The sequence below is a fragment of the Marmota marmota genome, unplaced genomic scaffold, assembly GCF_001458135.2.
Source record: "Marmota marmota marmota unplaced genomic scaffold, marMar, whole genome shotgun sequence".
NCBI lineage: Eukaryota > Metazoa > Chordata > Mammalia > Rodentia > Sciuridae > Marmota > Marmota marmota.
Genome location: NW_026000068.1, coordinates 4,089,275 through 4,117,259, shown reverse-complemented (window position 1 = coordinate 4,117,259; position 27,985 = coordinate 4,089,275). Strand labels below are relative to the sequence as shown.

General features: G+C 50.4%; 1 long non-coding RNA gene across 2 annotated transcripts; it reads right to left on the bottom strand.

Annotated features, from left to right (window-relative positions):
• Positions 1–1,070: 1,070 nt before the first annotated feature.
• LOC125619960 lies at positions 1,071–26,318 on the bottom strand. 2 transcript variants are annotated; one of them, XR_007351532.1, is made up of 6 exons: positions 25,135–26,318; positions 18,730–25,051; positions 15,578–15,741; positions 14,104–14,275; positions 10,297–10,407; positions 1,071–10,068 (listed from the first exon to the last, which is right to left on the bottom strand). It is a non-coding gene; the product is annotated as an uncharacterized LOC125619960 (long non-coding RNA). The 2 variants fall into 2 exon arrangements; XR_007351533.1 differs by having other exon boundaries at positions 14,104–14,272.
• Between the last annotated feature and the right edge of the window lie 1,667 nt (positions 26,319–27,985).

The following is a 27,985-nucleotide window of genomic DNA, read 5'->3' as shown; positions in this document are numbered from 1 at the left end:
AGTAAAATATTAGCTAACTGAATCCAGCAGTGTATGAAAACAGTAATCCCTGTGTCTACATGGTACTCATCTCAGGAATTGAAGTAGAGTTGGAGATTAGAAAATCTATAAATGCTGTTCTCAACATTTACAAATTAAAGAGCAAAAAATGGAGTGGTTTTCTTAACAAACTGGGCAAACCATCCCATTCCTGGTAAGAACAACGCATGGTAGCTCACCTTTTTAATGACACGTTTAAAGTTCTGTTCGATTTAAAGCATAAATAATGCTGTGAGAGCTAGAGTAAGGATTGCCAAAACTCCTTTTGTGTTTGTTATTGATTTAAAAGATTACAATTTTAATAAAAGCAAAGCCTAGTATAAACAGGTAGTTAATCTCATGGATTTTGTCTGCGGATGACAAACCAAGGGCCATCCTTAGACTGGTGTGTGCAGTCCTGCACCTGCCCCGTCACCTGCAGCCCCACCACCTGCACCCCTCTTCTGACCACCTATGTTTCCATTGCACTGAGCAGTGTCCCAACCTGCTCCCATGCCCGCCCTGCCTGCCTCTGCCCACATGACCCTCAGCTCCTGCAGTAGCTAGAATAAATAAAACCACAGATGGCTACAGCCTTCCTCTGCCTCACAGCCCACAAGAGAGGGGCCACTACGAAGTTAAAGGCTCTCAGCTGGATGCTCCTCTCTGTGGACTTATGAGGAACCCCACCCACCTCCAAAGCACCACTCAAAGTAGGCTCCCAGATGACCGGCACCAGCAGACTCTCCCACTGAAGCACTCCCCATGGGATGCCACCAGGAACTCCCAATATGTGGTTCACTGGTTAAGACAACAACCAAGGGGCCAATAAGTCACTCGTTACTGCTAGACAGATACGTCGTTTTAAAGTCAAGGAGAGACACTACCCGAACAGGAAGGTAAGGCTACCATCTTAGAAGACCAAATTACCCTTGGTGTTCTTTGTTTTTTTGCCAAGAATGTTACGACTCTAGAGATCAGTAAATCGGCACACTCCTGGTTTTACCAGTAGTACCAATTAGAAAGTGAAGAAGAAAGGAAATCACCCTCAAAACAGCTAAAACTGCAGAATGTTTAGGGAATTGTGTAGCTGGTGGTGGCCAGACTTTCCCCTGGGGTGGGAACAGGCCACTCTCCAGCAGCGCTGGTTCCTGGAGCCCTCGGGGGTTTGGGGGAGCCTCTGGTGGGCAGCACCAAGGTAAGGCATTCAGGGTGTGCTGTTGTTCTCAGACTCACCTCGAGGCTGGGCCTTTTCCAGTTGGCCACTTGCATGGGTCTTTCTGCTCCCTCCTGGCACCTCCTCTGATCTTCTGGAAGCTTCTGGGTCAAAGCTTCAGCATGTTCTCTGAGGGAGCAAGAGGAAATCCTTTCAGGTTGCCCTCACCAGCCAGCCGGCCATGTCCAGGCAGCACGGAGGACAGTGGGCCTTCATGTGAAGCTGTGCTCCGTGCTGGGGACGGTGGGGTGTGGCTCGGTTTCAGGCAGGACATGGCACGGGAGCACCGGCTCGTGCAAACAGTGGCGCAGGGGCTGGGGCCACCAGGGAAGAGCAGGGCTGAGCACGTCTGCCAAGAGGGAGGCACTGAAGGCCAGTTTTCCACATCACGGTTGATTTGGAATTGGACAGAATGAGAACACGACTCTCTCCAGGGGCTTTGCTTTTGTTCCTTTATTTACTAAGCAGGAGTCTCCAACACCAGCCATTCTAGTTCCAGGGTTTGCCCATAATGTGATCAGATGTTTGTGTGTTTACCTGCACCAGGCCGTGTCCTCCCCAGGGTCTGGACAAGATGAACTGGTCTGGGCTCCAGCAGAGGAAAGAAATCAAGGGACAGACACAGGAGGCTCTCAGAGTGAGAACTGGGCCTTGGCAGGGTGGAGCCAGACGGACCTTCACCTCAAGTCCTCCTGGCCAGCTTTGCACCAGGACCACCAGAAACCCAGCTCGGCCGGTCAACCGGCCATGATCTTAGAGGTCACCAGAATCGAAAATTAGAGCAAGGCTGCATGGCCATTTCATGATGTCCCACTTCTCTCTTGAGTCTTCTAATCAAAATGAGCCATCTAGAGGTGGAAATGCCAGGTACTATAGCACACACTGGTGACGCAAACGCAAATAAGATGGCTGCTGGGCTCACGCTCACAGCACATTAGGGGAGAAATTGATAAGTGTTACAACAAAGGCATGTTAAGAAAGTGGTGGGGGCCCTGAGGAAGGGTCTGGATGGCTTGGGAGAGGTGGAGACCCTCAGAAGGTGAACAGGTGGATAAAGGAGAAAACCCCATCTAGCGGGGGCTCAGTACCACATTCAGTCACTTGTTCATTATACATTCAGCAACACATTGCCTGCTTTGCACCAGGCACTGTTCTAGATGTTGAGAATGGGGGTTTCCAACTCACAAAGGCTTCTGTGCATGGACAAATCTATTCATCTATCTCGTAGACAAATGCTTCCCGGGCATTTGTCAAGGTCTCCACTGCTGAACCACTGATTTTCCCCAGGGAGGAAAACATTCCAAAGGACACAGGCACCAGCTTGAAGAGGGTCCTGATGACCAAGCCAGGATCAATTTATCAAAATAAAATGAACATTGGCTGTAGCTCTTTGGGTGAAATAGGAAGCCCTGCGCCTGTGCCTTCTAGACTGTGGACCTAGTGGTGCCAACCCCAAGACTAGAACAGCTTGACACGTTTGAGAAAAACAGGAAGAAATAATGTCCATCTCAGAGAGAAAAAAAGAAGGATTAGTATCTTTCATATATCAGGCCTTCAACCAGGTCTATGGAAAGAAAGCAAAACAATCCAGAATAAAATATGAGCATAAAGAGGCAATTCACAGAGGAGAAAACACAACACGGAGATGAACCCCAAAAAGACGTTCAGGAAAAATCAAATAGGAAAAAGGATTTTTAAGACACCAAATTAATGGTTTTGGTAACTTTGTCTTTAAGTTCTTATTTTGACTCCAGAAAAACTTTGGCATGTTGTGGTGAACAATCAGTCGCTGTTGCCTGGATTGTTCCACATTTGCAGAGAGGTAAAGAAAGAAGGGAGGACAGAGGGATTGACAGATGCTATGTTCTAAGTAACAGAAAGCTTCGACTATCAAGAGGCAGAAATGGACCTTCAAATATCTTTATGGTATATAAATTGTTAAAATATTTTTAAAATTTACCAAATTTTTAAATACAAAATCCACTTCCTCTAGCACTTCTGCCTCTAGGATTTTATCTAGAAAAATATTCACATATCATCCAAATATAAATATTCAAAGGCTTCATTACATTGATCTGCTAAAAGTAAAAATCTGGAACACATGAATGTTCACCAGTAATCTGCTGGTCACAATACACGAGAGCATCCAAATCACAATGAGATATCATTTCACAGTACCCAGAAGGACTAGAGTGGAGAAGGAAAATTCCATGTGGTCCAAGGAGGTGGAGACAAAAAACAGCTTGTCAGTTCCTCAGCTGGACAGAGAGTTAGCAGGTGACCCAGCAGTTTGCCCCTAGATATACACCCCAGAAGAATTTTTAAAAGGTGTTCAAACACGTGTACATGAGAGTTCACAGCAATCCTATTCTCAATAACAAAAGGGTGGAAATAACTTAGATGTGCATCAACTGAAGAGTAAATGAATAAAATGGTGTATCCATAGTCATGGGTTAAGCTCTGTCCCTCCAAAATACATATGGAAGCCCTGGCCCCTAATATCATAGAATATGACCTTACTTAGAAATTAAGTTGTTGCCTATGGGATTATTAAGATGAGGTCATACTGAAGGACAGTGGATTTCTAATCCTATATGACCGTGTCTTTATAAGCAGGGGGAATTTTGAGGCAAACACACACAGGGAGAAAGCCATGTAAAGATGGTGGGTGTGCGAGGAGCATGGCGGAGACCTCTGGGAGACCAGCACACAGGGGGGTCTGGAGGGCAGAATGCAGAAGGAAACCACCCTGCGGCACTCTGCTATTAGACTCTGGCTTCCAGAACCACAAGATGGTACCAGGTCATGGTGCTTGGTCATGGCATCTCCAGGAAACAGATATCTATGGATGACAGAATGACATTCAATCATAAAAAGAATCAAGTGCAGAACGTGCTTCAGTGAGCACCACCTCAGGAATAGTGAAAGGGCTGGACGCAGAAGTTCAAGTATGCTACCATTCCCCTGAGAGGAAGTCCCCGCACAGGTAGTCCACAGTGACATGGAGATGATTGCTGGTGGCAGGGGGTCTGGGGAAGCAAGACCTGGTCAGTAGGTGTGAAGTGTTCTCTGGGATGGTGCTCTGGAGCTAGGCGGAGGTATGGGTTGCCAACATTGAGAATGCACCAAATTCTGCTGAGCACTCACTTCACAATGGCTAACCTCAGGTTATATAATTCCACCTTTAAAAAAAGGCACACACCTCATGTATACAGCCTCTCATCTTGTGCTGTGGCAATCTGTTGAAAAAAGAACAGAGGGTGAGTGTGCGTGTGTCAAAATATGGAGAATTCACAGGCTGTGTTTAAGTGTCAGTTACACCAACCACATACAATCCCCCTGCGGAAGACCCATGTTTGCATGTGGGAGTACACGCACGTACAGTCCCACATTTATTTATGCTCATTTAGTCCTGGGCAAATGCACCAATTCTGCCCTTTGGTTTCCCCTCTGATTGTAAATCTGTCTTCGCATCATCTGTTGCTGTCTCGTTTTACAACAAGCAGTTTCACCAGCCACGTGGCCCCCTGAGGGCTTTGCCATGTGAACATTTCTTCTGTCCGACACCATTGCCCGAAGTCCACATTCCCTGAGGTCCTGGGAATGGACACGGAGTAGCCGACTGCTTTGCCACTGTGCCATAAGACGCCCCTACCTCCAGCTCCCGAAACCTCTCCTCGGTTCATCTGGACCTCTTCAGAGTGACTTTTGCCATCTGCGTTTCTGTCCACACCCTGTCCAAGCCACGTAGGTGATCTCGGAGAAGGTCCCAACTTTGCCTGGTCCTCTCATGTGACCCTCTCCCCCGAGTCGCCCTCCATGTCCGTTCACCGATACTGGCTTTCCCCAGCGTTCACTTCAAACCCACCCCTGCCTCCCGGTGCCCAGTTCCAACCCTGCCTCCACCTGTCCGGGTATTTGTTCAGCAACAGCCCCTTCTCTATATGCTACCTCCTCTTAGTCCGTTTTCTGTCACCGTCACAAATGCCTGAGACAATCTCCTTATAAAGACAAAGGCCGTGTTCTGGCCTCAGAGTCTGGGAGCTTCGGTCCATGGTCATCCATTCTGCTGCTCCTGCACCCCTAGTGGGTGGTGAAGCAAAGCCTGCTTACCTCACGGCCAGCAAGCAGGAGGAAGGAAGAGGAAGGGGCTGGGGTCCCACTGGCCCCTCGATGACCATGAGTCCCCTCCCCGTAGAGTTTCTACCACTCTCAGTGGCACCGAGGGCCGTGGCCAGTGCTTTGGGAGCATTGCTGATCCAAAATGCATCATACAACATAATACCTTGGACCCAGTAATTCATAAAGAAGAAAGGTCTATCTTGGCTGATGGTCCTGGAGGCCCAGAAGTCCAAGAGCCAGTTGCTGACATCTGTTGAGGGCCTTGTGATGCTGCAGCTCAGGGCAGAAAGATGATAGGGCAACGGGAGGTGTGAAAAGGGAAGAGGGAGCCGGACCCACCTCACAGAACCTGCCCTGGCCGTAACTCACCCACCACTGTCTGAGTCTCCCCACTTCCATGGGAAAGTCATGGATCCTCCCGTGACCTAATCACCATGGAGGCCCCACCCCACACCACCATGATGGAGATCAAATTTCAGAGTGAGTTTTAGAGGGGGCCGACCATGTCCAAACCACACAGAGCCTTCACATCACATGTATATGTTTGATGGAATTTCAAGTAAATAATATTTTTCACACTACTATTGTCTCATTAGTGAGTCTAATTCTCTTGCCCCTCTTCAGCTGTCAGTAGTAAATACCATCTAGAGCAATTATACTCATCGCATTTCTTCCTCTGGGATTCCACAAACCCACACAGACTTCTGCGGTGCTAGGAGTAAGTGTCTGCGATTGTTTTTCTCACTCCTGCCCCAGACATTCAGATACTGGGGGAAGCGCCCATTCCTGGTTCACTTTGAAGTCTTCAGATGAGCACAGAGCTGATCTGAACCACATGTTAAATAGTACACAAGACGTAAAACGCATATTTTGAATGAATAAATGAATAACTTTTTAAAATAATCAACTGCATGGTGTTGGAGTTTACTAGGTGTGACACTCTAATAAATTTAAAATGCAATGTTGTCAAAATTTCTAAGTTCCTACCAAACTGAGTAAATTTATGTTACAAAATGTTACTTTGTAAGAGTCTCAGCTATCATGATATCTAAATTGGAACCCATAAGGATTGCCCATAGAACACTGAAGCAAAACTTGATTATTTCTGCATGGGAGGCTCTTAACACTAAAACCAAAAGAGTCTTGAGTTAATGCTCTACGCTGCTCAAAAGAGGCATGTAACCCTTGAGGTGGTAAGCCAGTGCACAGCGTGTGAATAGACACCTGGCCATGAGAGGGAGGCGCAGGCGCTGGCACCCGGCTTGCAGCAGGACAGTGTGAGAGGCTTCTCTTATCGGCCACTCCAAAGCCTTTCTATGGCCGGCAGCCCACCATCTGGACCACCCCAGGACTGGCAAAGAGCCAGAGTCGATTGATTCTGTTTCTCCAAGCTCACCATAAACCAGAAGAAATCTCTGCGTCTCTACCCCACAGTGTGTGGCTAAGTGGGGAAACTTCGCAGCTCTGGCCAAACTCAGAGGGAGTGGCTGGCCAGTGACAGCAGGGCTCGCCACCCAAGTCGGGTGAGCCCTGATCCACCAGGTAGTAGATGCACCCTCAGGCCATGTCAGGTGCTGATCATTCCCATTTCACACAGGAGGAGAAGGAGCCCAGGAAGGCTCCTGTGACATGCCCGAAGCCAGACATCTAATGAGCAACGCATGGAGCTAGATGTTGATGCTAATGAGGTGCAAGACACCTTTTCTTGAACTTCAGTGAGCTGAATCTTTCTGGGTCTTCCTGAGGCTTCCTGTTTGGACTGTAATATGCCTGACGTCCAGTGAGGTGGGAAGCACTGATGGGTGGGGTGGTCGATGAGGGAGGAAGAGAAGACCTCATGAAGGTCAGTGGGTGGAAACAGGAAGGCGAAAGTTGGAAGTGAACTGCTGAGTCAGCGAGAACGCGGGAGGATGCAAAATCAGGAAGATTCACTAGTAACCAAGACCACACGCACCAGGAGGACGTTGGGAGCGTAATGGAGTGGACATCGGGGTCTGAGGAAGGTGGACTCAGCGTTTTATATTCCTAGAAGTCCTATCAACAGGACTGTGGCAGAGTTGCTATAATGGGATCCCAGACACTTAGAGCTGGAGGTAGCAATAATGAAGTCCACGGCGATGTCCTTGGCCCTGCTGGAGAAGGTCAGGAGGACCTCAGGGGCCTTTTGTGCACAGGGTTATAAGTCACCGCATAACAGGAAAACGTGAGGTGCCTGGGAGCCGGAGCAGGCTTCCTGGCACGGCTGGCCTCTCCGGCCTCCTGCTGATGCTGCCCAGAGTCTGTTGTCTGGCATCCACCTGCTTCTCCAGGTCAGAGCCCTGGACTTCAAGGAGTGGCCACTCACACCTTGGGGGCCCTGGAGAGAGGCTGCTGGGCATGTTTTCCCTGCCTGGCTTCCACCTCAGTCCACCGGAAGGGGTGGGAAAAGGGCATCAGGTCACACAAGCACATGACCTCAGACTGAGGTGTCAGCACGCCAGTTCACAGAGCAGCAAACCCAAGGTGAAACTGGCCACAGTCAGGTGGGAGGACCATGATGGTGCAGGGGCCTCCACAGCCTGTCCTCTTAGCAGGTGACACTAGCAGTACTCACCAAAGCAATAACGGCCAACATCACTATTGTGCCCCGTCTGTGCTGGGCACTGTTCCGGGTGCTTCCACATGTTATGAGGAGAGTGAGAAGTGAGTGCCCTGATAATCACACCTGTTTCACAGGTGTCGGGCCAAAGCACAGAGAAGCTAAGTCATTTTACAGAGGTCACACTACAGCAGAGGCCAAGCCAGGACAACTCTGGAATCCATGCTGTTAGCCACCAGACCAGCTTGCCGATGGGGCAGAAATGTGTTCATTGCAAAGCATTACAATTTTGCACCAACTAAGCTTTTCCATCCCCACATAATGTCTTCATGCTTCCTCTCACTAGGCAGAAGGGGAAGGCCAGGAACTCTTGGTGCTTGAGCAAGGTCCCCCGGGTTCCTGCCAGCACAGGTTCTGAGCTCACTTGTCCTGGTGAGGGTCCTGCATCCTCCTGCTGTGCCCTCTCTCTGACTAACTTTTAATTCCATGTGCAGTGGGCGTCATGCCAGCCCAGGGGCCATGACAGAGCCTGCAGTGGAGATCCAAGGCCACATGACCCCGGCCTCAAGAAGTAAGGAGGCTGATGTGGGAAGAAGCCTCTGGGAGGCTGCAGAGCACATGACAGGGACACCTGCAGCCACCAGGAGTCAAGGGCACCTTCTCAGAACAGCAGCATTCTAGCTCTGTCCTGGAGGAGGCTGAGGAATTGGCCGGGAAGAGAGGAAGCGTTAAGTGAGACTCCTCTCTGAAGCCTGGACAAGGGGGAATGTGAGCATGCAGAGGGAGTCAGAGTCACTAAGGTGGGACAGCTCGTGGGGACAGAGGCTTTCTGTCCTTATGGAAGGTGGGCCCACAAAGGCAGGCCTTTAAAAAGGGAAGACTGGGCATGGACCCTCAAATCATCCACCATGGTCCAAAGCATTGGGTGGCAGACATGGGAGGGCAGCTCTGCCTGCCAGGGCCAACGAGACAGCATCTGTGTAGGGTCCTCAGCTGAACTCCAAAAGAGCACCAGGATCTGGAGGTGTCACGAAGCCTAATGACTGCCCGGTGCCTCCATCTGGAAAAATAGGATGACAATATTTACACTGCACCCCACTCGCTCCTTGTGGGGGTTTGGGAGGAACCCAGCAGACAGTGTTCACGCCACAGCAAATCCCTCCACAGCCCAAGAGGGGAGTTATAATACAAGCACTGACTAGTGCTGCCAGATATTTATGGGCACCCGCTCCTGTTCTGTCCATCAGTGACAGCCCCATAGATGACCCACTGTGCTGACCTCTTGGAACCAGAGGACAGCTGAGTCCATCTGCATCCATCTTAATGAGATGCCATTTGGAAATGATCAAGGTCTTTTGTTGTCGTTGTTGTTTTGTTTCAAGCTGGAAAGAACCATCGAAAGATGCACTAAATAGCCTCCCACAGGGTTTGTTCTGGCAAATGCTGACCTGGATTCTCCTCCTAGTCATGTGCTGCCCTCGTACAATGCACCAGCACCAGGGCCAGCAACGTGGAGGAGACACAAGAGGATGCTACTTACAGTCAGCCCATGTTCTCAGGCAATCATGATAAGCAAGAGATCTGGGGACACTCAATGAACTCGCAACTCCAGAGTGCCCAGGCCCCTCTCCCGCTCCACCAGACAGGCCTCTATGGCATGGAAATCTGCAACCACCACAAGGTAAAGCTGAGTCACTGGGCTAGCTAGATGTTTGGGAGTAAGGGGGAAAGAAATGTCTAATGAAATTTCCAGAAAGGCTGTCTAGTATGGAAGGAAACAGAACAGCTATGCCCAGGAGAGGTGCACATCTGGAGGGTACCACGTGGCATTTAAATGCGTCTTCTGATCTCTCTTTCCTGAGGAGGAAAGAGTCAGAAACTTGGGAGGGTTTCCCACAGGAGAACAGGGCCTGACCACCCCACAGAGTCATCATTGCCAAGTCAGGAGGCCTCGCTGACAAACCACCCACAGTCCCAGCCATCAGAGCCAGGTGCTGCTCACGCACCTGTCTCCTGCATGGCATCTGACCACGGAGGGCTTTCTCAAGGTCTGCTGCCATGCCCAGTGCTCAGTTCACACCGTCGCAGGCACATCTCATGGAGATCCACTTCTGTGATTGGACTGTGCATCTGACTGGATGATCAAAAAACCAGGTGATCACTCCCAGCTGGCCTGCAGGCTGCTGGGGAGGGGCCCTCAGAGGGGCTGCTGTTCCTAGGAGGTCAGCAAGAGCCGTTCCTTCCTCCCTGTACACCTTTGTTCTCTGTCCAAGTTTCTGCATCAACTTTGATTTCCACACTTTCCATTTCTGACTCTTGGATTGACCTCCTGTTCTTATAATTAGGTCTCGAGACTGCATACCTCTTGGGGTTACATGTCCACTGAATTCCCAGGCTGCATCTCCTCAGGATGCCAGGTACGCTGTGCTTGTTAACAGTATTTCCTCCCGTGATGAGAACTTCAGGGTCATCTCTGATTAGAAAAATATAATAGATGCTCTTTACAGAAACATTTTGAAAAATAGGGACAAAGTACAAAGAAAACACTCAACTAGACAGATACACGTTCACATACATAAACATACAAATACACATATGAGCACTCATATGTGGTCTCACACATGTACACTCACACTACACGCTGAGACACACATGTGAACTCATGTGCATATACGTAATCATCTGTGCACACCCATGCACAGCAATGTGCCCACATGTGCTCACACACACACACACACACACACACACATGCTTATAGATAGGATCTTACCATAATCTTGTTTGAATGCTGGCATTTTTATACAGCAAAATATTTCTATGTAAAGAATATGTAGAGAAATCTTTACTCTTAATAGTACTCTAGCATTTCCTTTTATATATATCCCATAGCTTTTCTTTCAATGTGCTATTTTTAAATAAGAGGTTTTACTTAATTTCGAATCTGGTGAATGAAATTTTAATGTGCATCCTTACGCCTACTTTGCAGACTTGGTTTGCTTTTCATTAGGAAAACTTCTAATGAAAATACTTGATCAATGGGAAAGGGAATCTTAAAACTCTACAAAGCACATGTGTAAGTCGAAACGGTACCAAGCGCCCTCCCTAAGTGCATGATTGCCTCTGTCTTGTGGCTCACCACATTTAAATCTGCCAATCCGAGAGGAAGAAAACAGGATTTCCTGGATGATTAAACTTTATCTCCTGGGCGGTTATCGAAGGGGACATTTTTCTATGCCCTTTGGCCACTTTAACACAATTTCCCCAAAAGGACCCTTTCAAAAGGGTCATATGTCCCCTGAGTTTCCCTGTGTTTTTGTCTCATCCTGTGGCTCATGAGGTCACAGAGAGTCTCAGACAATCTTAATAATACCGTTGGCCTGTTCCTCGGATATGCTGACCTACTGCAGCCCCTGCCTGAGATTCTCATTTATGTTCCAGTTTGTTTATGGGTCACTTCTGCTTCCAGTCAAGATTGAGTGATGGGGACTGATAACCCTTCAGCCTGAGGAAAGTTTGGGGTGGTGGGGGGGAAGAAAACTGACAAAACACATTGTCAATGGTTTTCAAAACTTTGGGCATTGGACCTTAAGGGGCAGAGGTGGCCAAGAGACAGGGCAGTGAGGTGAGTCCTTGGGACTCGGCTTGCCAAGGATGCCAGCCAAGGCTGCAGCACAGGGCAGGGGACCCGGGCAGAGCCTGCCTGGTGCCTGGGCTGGGAGAGAGCAGGGGATGCAGGAAGCAGGTGCTCAAGCTCACAGGCAGGCCACCCAAGGGGAGAGAGCACAGGAGGGTGGGCCCAGTCATGGGGCAGGAGTCCCGCACGTGCCTCTGAGGAAACCGGCTGAGAGAGCGGCACGCGGGGTTTTCAGAAGGCTGAGAACAGTGCCTGCCCCAGCTGCCAGAGGAAAACCCAGCTCCTGAACAGCATCCTCCTCAGCCAGGAGAAGGGCCACCCACCAAGGCAAGTGACCCTCAGCCAAATGCAGCTCTGCTGCGGCCCCAAAGGAGTAGCCTTAACAGGGAGTTGCAAAAGGACCCACCATCTCTGGATGCCTTATAGCCTCCGTGGGGAGGCAGTGAGGTGGAAAGACAGACCTCCCCAGGCAGACAGGACTAGGGCCTCGGAGAAGGGAAGGAGGGAGGAGAACCTGGGGCCACCCTAGGAGGAGAGTGGGGTCTGGAGAACATCCTGTGAGGTGCTGCAACCACAGGCCTCCCCAGCACATGCTCCTGTTCCTAAGAGCTGCAACAATGTAGCTCCTCACTAGCCCTTTCCCTACCCCTAGCAACCTGAACCACCAAATCGACCCCTACCTGAATGCCTCCTCTCCCCCACAGAGGCGCCAAGCCACCAGGTGAAACACACCTCTTAATGATGAACGTAAGGGATTGAACTCTGCACTTCTGGGTGGCTTATTAAACTCAGAGCTTGAAGAGCTTGACTGGCCCATGCGGGCATCCCTCACCCGCCCCCCCAGTCACCTGTGCTGGGCCATCAGATAAGCCCTTAAAAATCCCGGACAGCAGACACCCATTGACATCCCTCTCTTGGGGGCCCTTCCCTTGGGAGCTCTGCTCTCTTTCTTTCTGTGACTCTAATAAATCCTGTTGCTTTGCTCTCCCCCTTGGGTCTGTGGATTTCATTCTCCCAGTTTTCAAGACAACCCACCCATCCACTCTCCCTGATATAATAGCTCTAGAGTACAGGAACACAAGAGTAGCAGCCCACACAAGGAAAATCTACCACATCTGGCAGCCAACCAAAGACTACCAAGCCTTCAGAGAACAGGGAAATACAAAAATAGGGAAAGTTGGCCAGAACTGACCCAGAAACTAGACCCTGCAGAGACTGACACAGCTACAACATCCACACGTTCCAGAACCTCAGGAGTGGTTAAGGAGGGATGAGAACATCAGGAAAAACACGTGGGTCAAACTCACAGAGGTGAAGAGGGCTGCTTGTCATATACAAAATTCAACAGGGCCATCAATAGAAGGTCGGATGTTGCAGAAGAAAAGCCTGAGGTCTGAAACTCAACGGGGGGCGGGGAAGGGGGGGACTTTAAAAGAGATGACTATCAGGGCAACTTTAAGTAGCAAATTAAAAGTCAAAACAGTATCCCCAGCCAGGCACGGTGGTTCACCCTTGTAATCCCAGGGGCTTGGGAGGCTGAGGCAGGAGGATGGCGAGTTCAAAGCCAGTCTCAGCAATGGTGAGGTGCTAAGCAACTCAGTGGGGTCCTGTCTCTAAATAAAATACAAAATAAGACTGGTGATGTGGCTCAATGGTAGAGTGTCCCTGAGTTCAATCCCTGGTACCCCCCCCCAAAAAAAAAATAGTGTTCCCAAAGAAGAAGTTAGCTGAGGGGAGGGGAGCAGGAGAGGCACAGAAAAATCGCTTAAAAAACTAATGGCCCCAGGTTTCATGGTGAAAGCTATAAACCATTGATCCTCAAGAACAAGAAACTTATAGGAAGCCATGGCAACCCAGAAGCAAATTTCTCAAAACCAAGGAGAACAAAAAATCTTAACCATGGCCAGAGAATGAGCCACTTCATGTTAGAAGAACAAAGGAAAGGATGAGGACAGATTTCTTATCAGCAACAAAGTCGGCTAGGCATGGAGGTACTTTCAAAGTACCAAAAGAAAAATCATCAGCTCGAGAACCCCTCACTCCTGGAAATATGTTTCAAAACTAAAGGAGAAGTAAGGATGTTTTCAGATATGCAAACACTGAAAGAATTCCTCACCAACTGCACTACAGGGTGTGCTGAAGATGTCCTTCAAGCACAGAAAAAGGTGGAAGGTGGAGTCCCGAGTCCACACAAGGGGCCCAGAGCACCGGGAGTGGCACCTTCAGGGGTTCTGAGCTCTTTCTTAATTACGAGCGACATCTCTCCAAAAGATAACCTATTTTAAAAGTAAAACCAGCTGCAGTTTGGGTAGCCACCCATTCATTCCATATTCCCAGCCCTAAGCCGAGGATTGAAACATGCGTGGTGATGTTACAATTTAATTTATGATGTGTGCCGCTCCCTTGATAAGGCCGATGATGCAGCGCTCCTCCACCTGGCAGTGTTCAGTGGTACTGCCCCACATCTCGACGCTTCCTGAATTTCCCTTATTGTTTTATGTCACCCACATCATATCTACCAACCACCTGACTCACCCTTTCTGTCCTTTTGTGATGCTTCTTGGGCTCCCAGGCTTCCGTCTGCCATAGGCATTCTTCTCTGTGACGATGGCCTTCAGGATTTCTTGTACTGGACATGTGCTAGCAATTATTTCTATGCATTTTCTTGTCTGAAGGTACATTTGTGCCATTTTGAAGGATACAGCTGCTGTGCAGATAAGTCGAGGTAGCGATAATTTTTTTAAAGATAAAGATATTATCCCTTGTCTTCCTGCTTCAACTACTCTGCAAGACACTCAGTTTTCAACTGTCCTGTTCTCTGTTGAAGGTCAAGTGTCTTCTGTTCCCCTCTGGCTGCTCGTTCAATACTGTCTTTCCTATTGACTATATGTCTAGGTGTGTGTTTCTATTGGTACAGTTAGATACGATCTCTCTTTCTGAAGGAGTTACTGGTGTATCTGATGATTTGTTTTATTTTTTATTTTTTTGCTGATTCTGTAGAAAGTCTTAAATCTGTGGGTTAATGTATTTGATCACTTTTAGAAAATTGTGGCCAGGATTTCTTTAACAAATTCCTACCCTTATTCGTAATCTCAGATCTTTGGGGGAATCTAAAGTATGTATTTAGTGAGTGTTTTATTTTGTTGCTGGTTCTCATGCCCGTTTCTGTGTTTTTCACCCATTTACCTCAGTCATTTTTAATGGAAATAACATTTCTGTGGTTGCCATTGCTCTCAGATCAGCAATCACAGTTGAGTGCAGACTTTGTGTGGGGCTTGGGTATCATAATCCAACACCCCCTCTCCTGTTGGTTTGGTTAAGGGCTATTTGTTTCCTTACTTATTTACTTGTTAGCAGGAGGCATTACTGTAGTTTCTGTTGCAATGATAGATTACCTGTGACTCACTAACTTACCTAAAAGTATTTCTTACAATTCTGCCACTTTTTTGCTCTTTTTTTTTTTTAGAGAGAGAGAGAGAGAATTTTAATATTTATTTTTTAGTTCTTGGTGGACACAACATCTTTGTTTATATGTGGTGCTGAGGATCGAACATGGGCCGCACGCACTCCAGGCAAGCATGCTACCGCTTGAGCCACATCCCCAGCCCACACTTTTTTGCTCTTTTGGTGGCCATAGGGATTGGACCCAGGGCCCAACACATGCCATGCAAGCACTGCAGCACTCAGCTACATCTCGCTTCTTTCTAAGGGCATAGGTTGCACCTGCCTCTGCCCAGCTCCTGATGAGGGCTTCTTGCTGCATCAAGACACAGAGGAGGGCGCCAGGTGGTGAGACAGAGCAAAGGTGCAGGGCGCCATCTTTCATGACAAACCAGCCCTGTGTACATTCATTCATCCACTAATCATGAATGGACTAATCTACTTATGAGGACAAAGTCCCCATGAACCTCCTGCCTTCAAATGCCTTTGATGTGAAGCTTTGGGGATTCAGTTTCCAACACATGCACTCCAGGGGCAAACATCCAACCATAGAGAGTAGAATACTTACAGTTGTGGGATGGTTCGTACCACTGGTTGCCTTTCAGGGGCTGCACCAGGGTGTTGGGGAGGAGAGTGAGTGTTAAAAAGGGCATCTTCCTCAGCAGATGATGGACACTCTCAAACTTCTGTCAACATTTAGTACAACATACTTGCCAAATAGAACAGGACCTTCTGAAAAGAAAACAAGGAATTATGCCTAAATTATTTGAACAAGATTATACAGCAGCTCATGGATCTCTGTTTATTCATGTTACCAAGAAATTGATTTTTACATTTCTCTTAGATTATAGAAAATGTTTTCAGTTTAGGGCTGAAGTCTCCCAAGTTTCTTGGGTTATTTTGTATCAACTAAAATTAGCTTGAATTAAACTACAATGTCTACTGTGGTCTCTCCTTAATCCCTGCCAAGAAACCATTAAGTTCTTCTGGAATTTGACTCATTCTTTCTTTATAAAAGAATCATGCTCTAAAGTGACAGAATCAGAAGCCTAGGACACTGGGAAAGTCTGAACTTACTTTAATTAAGCCACTTTTCTTGTTTTGCCTGACGAGAGTGGAGGAGAGAGGAGAGTCCATTGTCCATAGTGACAACTCTCAACCTGCTTCAACGAGGCGCCAGGGTGGCATTGGAACCCTGTGTTTTCTTTTTGATCCTCCAGATAAGATGAGGGCCCTGTGTCCTGAGAAGGTGCTGAGAAGCCTCCTTCCCCCAGTCTCTGGATGGACCTATTTGTGTTCTTGGCTCCCGCAGGACAGAGCAGCTCTGGACACCGTCCCATGGCCCCACTCATTCCTGTGTCAGTATAAAAAGCTGAGGGCAAGCACTGTTTGTATGTGATTAGCCAGGACGTTTAGCAACGCTGCTTTTCCTTACTATTCAGAGTGCTGTAATTAATATCATCCCGTGTATCTGTTTTAACTCCTGCTTCACTCCACACAAAAACTTGGCAGCCATAGTAGGGGTATAAAAATAATCAACGGGAGAGACTATTTTTAGACTGCCAAGAAGCTTTGAATTAAATTCCAGCATGATTATGTAAGACATGCAACAACAGTCCAGATTGCCAGACATGCGTGCTCAGGGAGGCGACTCCTGAGCCCTTGAACTCACTGTGAGGTCAACGTCAGTGGAAACAACCTGGGACAGCAGCACACTCTCGTCTGCCAAGGGTGCATCTCCCTGTGGAGCTCCCTGAATGGTCACTGTTAGAAGACACAGGGTACGCAGCCAGTGGGGCAGGCAACTTAGCGAGAAACTGTCCACCATGTCACCTTTGTCCTCTTAGACGGTCGAATGGGAAGATGGGGAGGGAGAGTGAATTATGGTAATAATTCTATGGTAATAAGTGATAGAGATTAGATGGAAAAGATTAGAACCGTGCCTGGCATATGGTAGGCACTCAAAGAATCTGAAAGATTGGACAGGAAATGAATCCAGAGAGATCTAGAAAGGCAGGCTGGAGCCTCTGTATCCTCTGGAACACAGCAAGGACATCCCCCAGGGGATTAGTCTGAGGTCAAGGTGGGTTCTAAGAAGGGCCCACTGCCCAATTCCATCCAGGAGCCATCACAGGGGACACAAATCTAGGCACAACACAAAGTCGGCACAAGCTTCAAGGTACCTTTCTCCTTTCTGAGAAGAACCCATTTTCTCTTCCTTGGAATGTGCCAAGACTGAAACCAAGCTGAGGAACGGGTGTGTGGCTGGTGTGCGATTCAGGATGAAGGGGCCATGGAACAGTGAAGGTGTTCAGAGCCGCTCTGTCCTGCAGGAGCCAAGAACCCACTGTTACCCTGGACACCCGCCTGTGGCTTGCTGGCATTGCTGGCTGTCATTCTCAAGGGACCTGTGTGCACCAAGTATGGCATGTGCAACATGGCCCAAGAGTGGGCAGCGGAGTTTAGGTCCCTTAGCCCTGAGCACTCCTAGGAAGAGGTGCTGCTCTGGGTCCCTGGCATTTCGTGTTTTACCTCCAGAACAGCTAGACTCATGCTTCTCTGGGCCAGATGGAGTTTATGTGGCATCTGTGGGTAATTGTCAGTAGATATCCACCCACCATCTGGGTTATGCTTAATTATTACCAAATCTAGTTACACAATGATATAGGACAAGGGGGAGAGGGAGGGGAAGAGAAGAGTTTAATATCCAATGTTCCTGAATGTTGAGTTTTTCCAATAACGAAATGGTTAGCTGGGAAGATGAGTCTGAATCTGAACTGGTAGGTTAAGTTGAAAGAAGTCTTCAAACTAGATGTGAAATTATCTCTTTGAAACTGGTGTTTTATTTAGTGGAAATGTTAATGTCTTACACTCATGACTAGATTTCATAGGTTCTTTAGTGAAAAGTGTACTAAAAGATGCTTCTTTTAAATGGAGACCAAAGTTTTAAGATGTTTCTTTTAAAGGGAGGCAGAAATTCTATCTTCTTGATTCTTTTCATAGGTCAAGAAGGAGCCCTTGAACTTCTAAGACTGCCTCTTCTTGGAGTCAGTTTCCTGGGGGACACTGCTGTGGTTTGGGTGTAGTGACAATGTCCCCAAAGTCCACATGTTAAAGTCTTGGTCCCCAGTGTCTGGGATAGGAGTTGTGACTTTTGGGAGGCGGGGCTTATGGGAGATTCTTAGATCCCTGGGGATGGCCATGCAGGGGTTGTGGGGCCCTTTCCACCCTCTCTGTCTGTGCAGGCCCCAGGCTAGATGGGGGAGTTGCCCCTGCACATGCTGTAGCTGCCACCCTCCCCATAACTGAGCTGACACGGGTGCCATGTTGTTGAACAGCCAAAGCTCTGAGCTAAATGAACCTTTTATATTTATAAGTCAGCTGCTTCTGGTATTTCATTGTAGTATCTGAAGCTGAATGATCTCTCTCTCTCTCTCTCTCTCTCTCTCTCTCTCTCTCTCACACACACACACACACACACACACACACACCATTTACTTCATCTAATCAACCTCAGTAGTATCGGCATTTGGGGCTGGATAATTCCCACACATGGAGGCCGCCCTGTGCTCTAGGGTATGTTTTCCAGTACCTCTGGTCTCTGTCCGCTGGAAGCCAGTGTCCCCCTCTGGTGGTGATAACAAACAACATCTGCAGACATTGCTTCATGCTCTTGGGTCGTAAGACCAAATTAGTTTCCAGAAGAAGCATCATTCATACCTTAGCTCTCATGCTGCTCTTGGGGACGGTGCTGGTGAGAAGCCCAGCTCTGTGTCCCACGTCCCCAGCCGGGGGCAGAGGGTCTGACCCACGGACTCATCCACTCCGTTATGCGGAAACAATCCAGGACTGCCTCCTCGCGGGTGTTCTCTCCTTTTCCGTTCTCAGAAACCAAGCCAGAAGGGCAACCCTGCAGGAGAACTTGGATCAGGTGACAGCCATACGAGGACCGCCGTGCTGAGTGCTGTCCTTCACAAGGCGCCCAGCGCTGGGAGGTAGGTGCCGGCATCACACCTGTTGGTACATGGGGTCACTTGCCACCACAGCTTTCCATTCTTGCTTTGTCATCCCCAAACAGCCAGGAGAGAACCCGAGGCCCAGAAAGGGGACGACTTGCCCAAGACAGCCCAGTACTCAGAGCCAGAACTTGGGATCATTCTCCGATCCGGGCCTCTCCCTGGGCACCAGGACAGTCAGCCCCCCACTGGTCCCAGCCCTGCAATGTGGTCATTGGTGGTTTACAGGAGACACACAGGCCTCCACGAGGCCCCAGCTTCAAAGCCCACAATGAGAGGCTCACTGGGCCCCATTTCCACGTCAGCCTCTGGGTCCTCCCCTGGGTTCTCCCCTCCATCATCTCTGAAGATGGTGATTGACTTGGGTTCTGCCCTTTCCTCCCTAATCTACTCGGCCTTCAGGGATTTTGAAATATTGTCTCAACAGCTAACCTGTGGCCTTCCCGCAGGTCTTGTGCAGGTGTCTCTGGGAGCCTGTGGCCTGAGCCCCACGCAGGGCTCTGCAGTTAACAAAGGAAACCAAGCTCCACCCCCCACCATGTCTGCCTGGCAGTCAGACTCAGGGTCCCTGGAGGGTCTGGTGGAAGGAGGAGGGGCTTTCCTTCACACTTGGTCTGTGACTCTGCAGCTTCCCCACCTACTTGTCATGTCTTTCCAGCAGCTGAAAACTAATAAATAGTAAGACTGACTTTGCTAGTGTTTCCTAGCACTCTCTCCCAAGGCCCAGGGCAGGCAGCTGCAGGCTGTGTTTATGGTGAGCAGTAGCCACCGGCAAGCAAGCACACACCATCATGGGGACACTGCAGCCTTGGCAAGGACTGCTCCTGCACCTGGCAGACAGCAGGACGGAGCAGTGCGGGACCCCAGAGCACATTCACAGAGCCTGGGTGACCACAGCAGTGCTTACTCCCTCCAGTGGCAAGTGTGTTGGGGAGGGGTGTGTCCACCTTTCCATTGCAGTGGCCTTTGAGGTATGTCTCAGGTGCTCTCCCCACCCAGACACTCACTCCCCCAGACCCTCTACTGGGACACATGCACTCTGTTCTTGCCTTCCCCTGTGGATCTTCGAGTAAATGACTGAAGAGCAAAGAATGGCCAACAGAGACATTATCACCCAAACACACAGGACCAAGAAAGAGGGGCCAAGGACTAGCATGAGTGACAGCCGTCAGGGTTTCACAGAAACACCAGACACATGCAGACCCTCCAGCAATGCTGTCCTGGGGCCAGGAGGGAGGTCCGTGATAAGGCCCGCACCAGAGAGCCACCCCCATCACCCCTCTGGCTGCCCTGGGCAGGAACCAGGGAAGATCTGAGCCTGAGCCTCGGATCCCCACAGGCACCATGGCAGGAACGGTTCCCTGGGAACCGGCCTTCCATGGGTGCCCCTAGTTGATCTAGGCCAACTGTTAAACATTTTTGATCGGAGGAAAAAAACAATCCCTCCTGTTTAGACGTGAACATGAATTAAGAAGGCAAGAGAAGGGAACGGTTCAATTCCAGCATGAATTCTCTGAGAACCTGAGAAGAATCACTAGAGAAATCGAGATGACGATAAGTTCAGGGCTCAGGTGGGAAATGTGGGTGATCTCTTCCTCTGACCTCTGAACCATTCGCTGGTGACTCAAGGAGAATCCCTTCCTGCAACTGAGGGCTTGCTGACATGGGCCACAAAAGCCAGAAGGGCAGGAAGGGATTTAAAAATCAGGAGTGACGAAACTGTCATGTAACTTGCAAGTGTATCGGGTTCAATTTAGGAGTCGGGTTGCATTTATACACACATCCCTAATGTACCTCTAACCTCAGGTGTCCTTCAGTGGAAATGAGGCACCTCGGGCTCCAAGCATCATCAGATGCACATGCCCCTGGGACACTGGGGAATCACGATGCCCTGTACTTGGTGGGGGAGCCTGTGGCCCCCCGGAAGTGGCCCTCAAGTCTTGCTCACGCCTCGGTGAAACTTGTTGCTCGCCGGGGCCCTGCTTCTCCTGCAGAGATACATTTTCATTCCCATGCCCCCTTCTCCTTCCTCTCTCCTCTCCCAGGGAGAACGGTTCCCCTCCCCTCCAGGTTGCGTCCACCCTTCCAGAACCTCCTCCTACCAGTTGCCCTCCCCATCTTCCATGATTCCATCTTCCTTCTCTGGGGATGTCTCCGACCTTCATCTGTAAATAGGTCCAGTCTTCACATCACGGAGATCCGAACATTCCTCTTGTCTTTGCCATAGTTCTTGAGTTCTATTTGAAGTCCTATCACTGACTGAAAACTTTCCATCAGACAGATCCCCCTGTTAGTCTCTGCTCTTACTTCCAAAGTTGAACTCAGGACATAAGGGCTTGGGGCAGAGGCCCTGCAGAGCTGGGACCCGGGTCCCTGAGGAACAGGGATGATTCATGGCCCACCAGATGCTGGTGCCACAGAGTAAGGGAAGAACCCCATGGAGCTCAGGTTATGGGAAACCTGGACCTGGGCTCAGCCAGAGTGCAGGCCACTGGTGAGACAGTGCTGACCAGGAACGTGACAAAAGGGGACAAACAAGACCCCTCCCTGCTCTAGCCCCCCAGCATCCTCTTGTCCTTTGGGCAGAGCCTCATGGGAGCATCTCCAAAGGAGAAATGTGTTTGCAGAGCCCAGACCTAAGGAAAAGATCTCCTCACTCTCCACCATCTGGCTCTCGCTTAGCCTCCTGCCGAACTCTTTTGCACACCTGTGAATTTACACACACAACACCAACACCTCTGTCTTCAAGGCTTCACCTAACAAATGCAGTTCCTTTCACATGAATGAAGACCCTCTGTTCTGGAAAAAGGGAGACATAAAGTTCCAAAAGCACGTAGCCTCACTCTGGGGGACAGTTATGCAATCCACCTCTGAGGAATGAATCACTCCTCATATTCTGGTCTAGCCCCACCTCGGATCCTCTCACCCAGAGACGAAATTGCGAGGCCAACCATCAACTGTGGTTAGTAGAGAAATAAGAGAAGGAGAGAAGAGAGAGAAGCTAGGCCCCGGACTCAGGTGGGGTAGGTGGCAGGAAGCCACACGTAGGACAGCTGCTTGTTTCCTATCTCGCCTGGGTCTCAGCTGGCTCATGGATCCCTTCTTCTATGTCCACACGTGTGTCCACAGCCTGCAGCCTTGACTTGTGGGCATCCCAGGACTTGCCTGGTTGGGTGGCCCACTTCTTACTCCCGAGGGTCTGAACGCTCTGTGGTCCTGTACTTCCTGCCAGCTGCTCATTAACTTTTAGAGATGGAAACGTCACAAGATGCCCCAGAGATTCTCCTCAGTCACAGAGGTCAACTTCCCTGTCTGCACCCTGGGCAGCCACCCAGGTCACTCTGATTATCAAGGCCAACCATTCCAGCCAGGGTGATGCCTGCTAGGCCCAGGGTCTGAGGAGCCCGATGCCAGACAGTCTCGACTCCCAGTTCAATGAACAGTCCACTTCAGGTTGTCCACCAGCAGAGGTAACAGTGCAGGCACAGGAAGCAAAGTTCTGAGAGTGGCTCCTAAGGGACCTTCTGCCACTCTTCAGTCCCTGCCCAGGTGCTCTGGTAAGGCTGAGCTGGCCACATACCTCTGCCTCTACGGCGAGCCACACCGTCCTCCCAGCCAGCTGCAGTGGATCCTCCTTCAGCCCCAGCCCTCCACCAGGCCAGCTTCTCCTGGGCTGCCAGGTTTGGTGACCTGGTGACACCACTGGCTCAAGCCCATTGATATTCCCTTCTGCTGTAACAGAAGGCTGGGCAGAGGAGTGCTGAGGAGACTGCTGCCCGAGAACGGAGGCCATCTGTTCCAGAGTCTCAGTCACCCTCCTTCCTTCGGGGACCAGGACTGACACGGCTCCTAGTCCCGTCATTTGGGTGAGACCCTCCTCAATGGGGTTTGGAATCACCCGGCTTGACAATTGCTGTGCTCGGTCACTGAAACCCTACTTCTCTCAACCCCAACCACCACCCTCTAACATTCTGTCACAGGAGGCCTCAGGAGGCCACTCCAGGCTCTGCCCAGTTCCTCCTTCTCTGCTGCCCCCTGCGCCTGGGTTCTGAGCACCAAGACAGAGACTGGGTGCTGAATGGAGTCAGGACGATGAGATGGCCATGAACAGGGACCACAGAGGGAGGGCACGGTCCCCCGGAAGCAGACAGGCACCTGTGTTTGGATATGGGTGAAGAGGGAGAGAGGGCAGTGGGGAGAGAGAGAAAGCTATCAGGAATTCTTGGACCCTGCAGTCCTCAAAAGAGAGAAAATAATCTTCAGTGTCCAGAAAATGATGATAAGTAGAGTTTCACAAATAAAATTATAATAATAATAAAAAAAAAAAAAACCCAGCCATGTGGGCCGAGGGGCCGGCCTGTCCTGCTTTGTTTTTTAGCTAAATCTCAAAGATGCTTCATATTCTGCTGCGGAGTCTGAACATCTAGATGACAGCTGGGGGCAGTGGCAAGAGGTGACCTTCAACCTGGGAGGCACAGCCAGCCATCCCCACAGAGCACCCAGGGCTGCTGCCGAGAGAAGAGGAGGCAGTCCCCTGGGGGCCGCACTCGAGCAGAGAAGGTGCTGCCAAGGGGAGACCCCACATTACCCAGCATTGTACCCAGTGGAAAATGCAGGGGAAGGAGGCAGCTCAGGGCCCAGGCACTGCCTTGTCCCCTGCCCTATTGGAAGGTCCCTGGAACTATTTTAGAAGGGAAGCCGCCGTTGGGGGATGAAACAGTGACTCAGGTGAGCATCGCAGACACTAACCAGAGCAGCAGTGCCACCAAACCCTTGCCTGGGAAATTGCACAGAAACTCCCTCCGCAGTCAGGACCACAGACAGCCTGTCAGCAGGAGAGTCGTGTGGCGGCTCAGGTGGCCCTCCAGTGCCCCTCACAGTCCGTTCCCAGCCTGTGCCGCACAGGAAGCACGCTCTTCCAATTGGCAGATCTCTCTGAGCAGCGTGATAGAGCTTGTTGGGCCCTGAGCCCTGACTGTACAGCCAGACTGAGCTGTGCCTGTCCCCAGCGGCTCAGAGAGGCAGAGGTGGATGTGGGACAGACTTCCGCCATGTGAGTGACCTTTGGTCCTGGACCAAGCAATTTCCTATTTTAGTGGATGCAGTTGAGAGCACCACGTCACACCAGAGCAGCTCTAACCGGCTGCGGTTTCTAGTCAGGGGAGCCCTTAAAGATGGCTGTGGCTGTGCCCGGAGTTACGTCAGAGCAGGTCTAGGAGTCAGACCACGGTTGAGAAAATCTGTGTCCTCCCCTCCCTGCGACATACAGACACATACACACACAACACGCAGGCACACACAGCATGCACACAGGTGTATGCACACCCACACATGTACACAGGTACACCCACAGGCATGTTGCACACTTTTGCTCTCCGTACGTGCACATCCACACAGTTACTTCAGAGGCCAGTGGGGGCACTTCCAGTCTGCTCCTCCACAGCTGAGCAGCTCCAGCCCAGCCCTTCAGCACTGCCTGCTCCTGTGCCTTTGCCTGCCTGTCTCCTGACCAGCCTGTGCACCCTGGAGGTGGGCCTGTTTCCCTTCTCCACCCCCACTGCAGGAAGGGGGCCCTGAGCCAAAGACCTCCCTGGCTCGGCATGCCCCTTTCTCCTCAAGGAACGTGGTAAAACCTAAACTCAACAGCTGCTTCCGCGCAGGATGTGGGAGGCTGGGGCAGCCTGGGGCTCCGGCTGCAGTGAGCAGAAGCGGGTTGAGATTTAAAGTCACATGTTCTCGGAGCTGAGGCTGCTGACTTGGTTTAAGTGTCCAGTATCTGGTAAGAGAGGAGAGGTTGAATTTTTATTTTCACTGCCTAGGACTGGCCTCCTACATAGGGGGAAGCTCATTAGCTCATTAGCTAGTGCCTCCAAACCTCACTGACAAAGCAGGGGTCACATGCTCTCTTGGTCCCAGGTCCACTCCAGAGGGCTCCGAGCTTCTCCAGACGGCCTCATGTTTCCTTCTTCCGGCTTCTCACCGCCACAGTGCAAAGGTTTGCTCAGCTTGTCCGGTCTCCGTGGATGCTGACGATGACAGATGCCTGAGTCGTGACTGTAAAAACATAGATCATCCCTGTCCCTGAGACAAAGCAATTTCAACTACTCACCAGCGTCTGGAGCTGAGGTCAGCCAAGGATGCTCCATGACTTCACCCTGGCTCTCTCCTCCTCCACAATATCTGCATTTTCTGGGTGTTTCTGGGACCTCGGGGAAGGCTCTGGTGCAGCCCTCGATCATTTTAATCAATGTGCTAAGTGACAGTTCCTGCGGCACTGGATCACACTGCAAAAACCTGGCATGCCAACAGCTAATTGAAGGTACCGGCTGGGACATGTGACTCAGCCTTGTGCATTTCCAGCATAGAAAGTGTTTACACAGCCTCCTCTGCCACCTCCCCTACTCTCCGTGCTCTCCTGTGGCTAGTTAGGAGAGGCCAACACAAGGAGGGAGAAGCAGAACTATCCCCACAGCCCAGGACAGCTGAAGCCTTATTTGCAAATAAAAAACACTGGAATATTCCATTTTCATTGTCTTCATAAAGACTTGTACTCACAAGACCCAGATTAAATTTCCTCATAAGCAGAAAACATTAGTGTGGCTCACAAGAAATATGCAGGAAGAGACCAGCCGCCCTGTGCGCTCTCCAGGGCACCTCGCCTGCCTGTTTATGATAGGATGAAGCAATGTGCTTCACAGAGTGGTCCAGTCTGGCCACATTGTGAGAGAAACATGACCCTAGAGTTCAGAGCGCAGAGCCCTGGTGGGTCCCCTGAAAGCTGCGTCTCCCTGCAAAGTCTTCCAGCTCTGAAATCACAGATCTGAAGTCCATGAAGGAACGAATGGATGAACCAATGTCTGTGGGGAAAGGGACGGACCTGGAAATCACCGCCTTGGGACCATCCTACCGAAGTGTGTCCTCAGAAGCCGCAGAGGGCTGGGTGAAGACCAAGCTCCCTTGGGAGCTACAGCAGGGATCCAGCTTCTCCAACTCTGGCCCTGAGGCTAAGTACAGGAACAGGAAGCTCTGTGCCGGCTCGGCCACCCCCTCGTGCGTCTGCCCAGCCTGGCACTGCACCCATACACTTGCCACCCACCCAATGCAAAGAGCCCCTCCACAGCAGCATCCAACAAGAGGCGGGGAGGTACTTGGGGACAGGGACATCTTCCCACTCCCCACAAGGGGGCTGCGCTGTTCACCATGCACAGAACTGTCCCTGTGACAGGGATCTGGGGAGAAGGAAAGGAAGAGGAAGAAGGCGCAGCTGAAGAAAGGGAAAGGGACCAGCAAGTGAAGGAAGCAGGAAAGAAGGACGCGTTGGGCTGGGCGCAGCAGCATCACCCGCGACTTGGTCTCCTCTCAGGACCACCTTCCTTGGCTACGGCCCGGGCCCCAACCTGAGACTCAGGCAGCTCAGATTGCCTCTGAGATTTTGCACTTAACGCCCTAGAAAATGACCCCACAGGACGATGGATGAAGGGTCGCCAGGAACATGGTGTGTTCTGCAGGGAGCACAGAGGTGCAGGGTGTGCTTCTCACAGGAAGTTCCCTGCATCAGCTTGCAAGGCACCAGAGCTGCCCAACCTTGGGTTGTACTCTCCTTCTCTCCTGCACAGTCACCACTGGTCTGAACTCCCTGTCACTCCCTCCTCCTACCCACAGGCTCAGTTTTAGGGGCACTAGGATATGGGAGCCATGAGCTGAGAGCCACTGGCAGGGGCTGTGTCAGCCCCACCCCCGACCGTCACTTCTGCAAATACACGCCTAAAATGGCATTTTTGTTTTTCGTTCTCATTGCACATAGACTTTAGCTTTTCAGAGCAGTTCTAGGTTCAAAGCACATTTGAGAGGAAGGTGGAGATTTCCACACATTCCCTCCCCACAGCAGCCATGCATCCCCTCTGTCAATGTCCCCCACTGAGTGGCACGTTGGTCACCGTCACTGAACCACCTTAACAGGCGTGATTCCAGTGAGTGCAAGTCCCATTAGGGCTCACTCTGGGGACATCCTGTGGGTTTGGGCGAATGTGTGATGACAAGCAGCACCATGGGAGGTCACATCCCCCTGCCCCAGTCCTCTGGGCTGCCTGCCCATCCCTCCCCCACCAACCCTCCACAGCCCCTGCTCTGTTTCCTGTGTCACAGCGTTGCTTTCCCAGCATGTCCTACAGTTGGAGCAGAGCAGGGTGTGGCCTCTCCAGGCTGACCTCACTCACTCAGTGACACACTGGAAGTCCTTCCTTAACTTTCCAGGACTACATAGCTCACTTCCTCTCAGCACTGATGTCCCACTGTCGGATGTCCCACCTGTATTCATCCACTCACCTACAGAGGGACGCCTGGGTGCTTCAGAATGACTTTTACCAACACGGGTCTGTCCTGGCACCCCGAGACCTCAGGAGCAGGGACTCCCTGCGTTCCCACACCCAGCCCCTGCCGCGGCTCCCTGGCTCCCTTCAGGACCTCAGTTCCACAGGCTCCATTGTGTTGGTCTGCATGTGTCCCCAGTGTGCCTCGGCCCAGGTGGACAGGGCTTGGTCTGGCTCACGCACCTGGCATGCCATGCTGATTCTGTGGCTCTCGGCACATAAAGCTGCCGACACATACCGTGGAACATGGGACAAGTATTTAAACAGCCACAGACAACGGGGGACAACAGCAGCCTGGAGACCTCCAATGCAGCATGCTGAGGAAAGGTCAGACTCATTCAGAGTGATTCACAGAGCTCTTTCATAGTATATAATATAGGGGAAATCTACTTTAGAGTACATACATACTTGTATATATAAATACATATATATATATATAGTATATATATTCATACAGTTATATAATGTATTTCTGGTATAACAAAAAATATGAGGGGGCTGGGATTTAGCTTGGCTGGTAGAGTGCTTGCCTCTCATGTACAAGGCCCTGAGTTCAATCCCCAGCACCATAAAAAAGGCGGGGGGGGGGGG